Here is a 4,152-nt window from a genome sequence, read left to right as displayed (position 1 = left end):
TTTGTCGAACAAAGGCATGGAATAATTCTAGAGCTCTCCTTAAAAAGAAAATAGTTGTAACACTCGACGGTAAACATTCCAACTGTCTCTGTCCGGTAGCTCGCCACACGCAGACCCTATTCTTCGAGTAAGATGATTGCCAGATGTCGATGCGTCTCCGCAGTACATGTTCAGCTAGCCCGAGGGCTCGTTATAAATCTAAACAGAAATAAACTAAACATGGCACCCAGCCTCGAGCTTACCTCCGACCATACGCCCATAATAATTGCATACACAAACAAACCAATACTTTACAGCAGCACAGAGAAGCTATGCAATAAAATCACCAAATGGCAAATATTCAAAGAAATAATAGAGAGCAAAATCAGCTGCAACATCCCACTGAAAACGCCCGAACACATCGATCAAGCAGTAACAACGCTCACAGGAACTATCCAAGAAGTGGTGTTGGTTTCTTATTTTTCCAATCTTTTTTACTTAACAATATACTTTCAATAATCTATAATTGAAGCATCGAAAAACATTAATGTTTTAGTATTACACTATTACCATACGTTATATCATTCTTATTTTTACATACATTTATATTTTTCTAAATATTCGTTTTCTGTACATCTAAAGCTGTTGAGATTTATCTCGGAATAGAGAGTAAAAATGCGTGGATGAATGTAATAAGATAACAAGATAACAACAATAACAGAGATAAAAAAAGGGCAGAAAGTAGCGTGCAATTAAAAATTTTGGCGGGTTTAAAGAAAAAAATGTGTCTTATAAAAAGAAAAAATAAACATTAAGGTGCTATAACAATTATTTAAATAACCTTTTTGATGAACTTTTTTAGTTCATCGAGAAGGAGAATATATAATAATTTTAATCCTTTTTTGGTTTTTCGTTTCAGTCAAGAATTACGAGATGAATCTTTCACTCCGATTGAAAACTGCAACCCATGAAATAGGCTTAGAAATCTGTTATAATTTTTTTGTTTACTTTAAAAAAATTTTTTTCTATTCGTTAAATATATATATGTCGTATCGTCGTCATAATACCGTCGGTTTGGGGTATGTAATGAACCTTCACTCGAACTATCCATCTTCTTACACAGTTGAAGTGACATCTATTGATACAAATACGGATATTACAGAGTTGACAAAGAATCGCGATGATTAGGCACTAGTGACACTGATTTAAGACACGATAACGACCCCACGGTCAATGGGATAGTAGGTTTAATTTTTCGTCAATGTCTAAGTTGGAATTTATATCAAACGTGGAGTAATCACAGATAGTAAGGTGTTAGTTAATTCGTCAATAAACTCGTACACGAGAGAGAGAGTGTTTTTTTTTTTTAAATAACATTTGTTTAGACCAAGATACATTTTAATACATTTGGGTATTCACAATAAACTATGAATTTTGATAAGATGTGTTAGGCAAAAATACCGATACGCGACGGTACAACGTAGCCATACTATGTTATGTATGGCTATGTTATGTTTTAATATAATCTTCGGCTTTAAGCCGCTGGGGAGGGGAGCTTTTATGTGATTTTGTCTTTAGTTGCTTTTTCTGTCCTGAAAACTTGGTCGCAAAACAGGACGACGAGAGAGAGTGTCTCTCCGTCACGGTGACGCTGTTGTAACGTCAATCCACATGAGAGACCAGGCCGCTGTCACGACCGGCTCACTTTAAAATCGGAGATAAAGATGTATTGGCATTCGGCAACAATGTATATCGCTGAAGTGCCTAATGAGCCATCAATATCCCAACGGTCCTTCCGCCGAATATTCGAGGAGATGGCGTGCGTGACGGCGATCGCGGACTCCTAACAAACTCAAGGATAGTGGAGATATCGAGGGGTGACAAAAAACAAATAACCGAATCCGATCGGAAGTCGAGTCGTAAGAGTGTCTTGAAAAGTCGCGTCTAGAGCTCGGAAGTAAAAATTGTGAACTGTGTTAGAAAAAAAGTAAAGTTTCTTTTTTTCATTTTTTTCTGTTTTTTGTGTTATTTTACGTGACACTGTCGGGGAAAACTATGATGGGGTGTGTCTATTGGTACGAAATCATCGGATTCGTGGTGAGATGCCTTCCTTCGGGAAGTTTTTTTTTTTTTATTTATTTATTTTTTTTTATTTATTTATTTATTTACAGTTTACAATTTGTCCAGTAGGACATTTAGTAAAATATTATAGCTTAGTGGTATAATAATATAACATGTAGATGGCTACCCCCAGTGGGATACCATCTTCGAATTTGATTGATTTATTTCTTTAGTGTGGTGAGTGTTTATATGTTAGGTTATATCCTTTGTGAGATCTGTTGGGTGTTTCCTTTTTAATCTTCTTATTGGGGAAGTGAGGGAAATTGACGTTGCTGTTAACACTAGGTTTACGGGACCCGTCAATTTGACGGATTTCGAACTTCGAAATGAAATATCTCGAAAATCATAGCACCAATTTTAACCATTTCGCATCATAAATTAATCATTTCATCTAAAGAATTTATACATAAAATTATTTTTTCCTAGGCTTTCTAATTTTTGAAATCTGTATGTAGTATATCTACCTCTACGGGACCCGTCAAATTGACGGGTAAACGAAAATACACATTTTTCTCTAAAAAATCGATTTATTCAAATTAAGTCTGAAAGGAGCAATATTAAGCTTCACATTTAAATAAATTATTAATAAATAAAAAGTCTTTTTTTAAATTATCACTAAAAAAATAACAATGATATTAATGGTACAGGGTAATCATATCTATTGAGCACATTTTTCGCAAATATACTGAATGTTGTTTGCGCATTTTCCGCATACGATCTTTTTGCAATATATACAATAATTATTACTTCTATTTTTTTTTGCAATAACCCACTCGACAACTTTTTCGCACTTCTGACTTTGAAGGCTTTTTTTTTTAATCTTTTTTGTTTTGTTTATTTATTTACATTTTACAATTTGTCCAGTAGGACATTTGGTAAAATATTATAGCTTAGTTGTATAATAATATAACATGTGAATGGCTACCCCCAGTGGGATACCATCTTCGAATTTGATTGATTTATTTCTTTAGTGTGGTGAGTGTTTGTATGTTAGGTTATGTTCTTTGTGAGATCTGTTGGATGTTTCCTTTTTAACCTTCTGACTTTGAAGGTGACAGAAATGAAGCGTCTGATCTTTGACAAATGTTCTTCTTCTGTTTTTCTTGTTTTCTCCAGCTAAGTCCTCGGCTAAACAAAATATGAATTCCTTTTTGAATAATTTCGATCTGATGCACTCTCTATATAATATCCACCCGTTTATCGCTGCCAAATCCAAAATATTGAAAAAGACTTAAAGGGGCCATCGGAAACCCCCTGCTTTCACACTATATTTGCGTGCCATTTGGTCAACGACGTCCACACCAAACTTTGTTTTATTGTAAAAAGCAATGGTTTCTGGAACACGATTATAATTATCTTCTCTTCGTACACCTGTATGTTTAGTGCTTAGAAGGAGAATTTCTACTTTAGGTTTACTTTTATACACAGCAAGTGTACAGTTTTCTGATTTATATAAATCTGAGGAAAACAAAGTCATCTTGTCCTTTTTTTTCTTCGCTGGTTTTGCCAGTTCTCTTTTATTCGACCGGATGGTCCCAACCAAAGTTGTTTTTTGTGCTAGCAATTTTTTAGCTAGCGGGATGCTTGTAAAGAAATTGTCTGTCCTTATATTTTTGCCTCGTTGTAAATATGGTTCGGCTAATTTTAGTGTTACAAACTCGCTTAAATCTCGGTATTGAGCACCGAGTTTCATCTTTCCCCATATAAGGGAAATCATTCAAAATCTACTTTGTTTGGACGTCAACTGCTAACCAAAATTTTTTTTTTTATTATTATTATTTATTAAAATTACAATCAATTCTCGAATTTTCAATAATTTTTCTGGCGTGGCGCAGTAACATTGCTAATTATTTATAATAAGTTAATGCTTGTTATAGATAAGTATAATTTGTACGTAAGTATTGTAAATAAGTAGATGTTACTTAATTTAAATAACTAGTTGAATCTATCGTTTAGGTCTAGCGGGTAGTGTCTCTTCAGCCTGCGGATCTGGTCCGTCTGATCCAATTTTTTTTTTTTTTTATTTTATTTGTTGAAATTACAATCAATTCT

At 34.0% G+C, this 4,152-nt stretch overlaps 1 long non-coding RNA gene across 1 annotated transcript; it reads right to left on the bottom strand.

The window, feature by feature from the left end:
- Positions 1-2,522: 2,522 nt before the first annotated feature.
- LOC117152392 lies at positions 2,523-3,201 on the bottom strand. The gene is made up of 2 exons (XR_004462768.1): positions 3,137-3,201; positions 2,523-2,890 (listed from the first exon to the last, which is right to left on the bottom strand). It is a non-coding gene; the product is annotated as an uncharacterized LOC117152392 (long non-coding RNA).
- Between the last annotated feature and the right edge of the window lie 951 nt (positions 3,202-4,152).

This window comes from Bombus impatiens, unplaced genomic scaffold (assembly GCF_000188095.3).
Source record: "Bombus impatiens unplaced genomic scaffold, BIMP_2.2 scf_1404, whole genome shotgun sequence".
NCBI lineage: Eukaryota > Metazoa > Arthropoda > Insecta > Hymenoptera > Apidae > Bombus > Bombus impatiens.
This window is presented reverse-complemented; position numbering and strand designations above follow the sequence as displayed.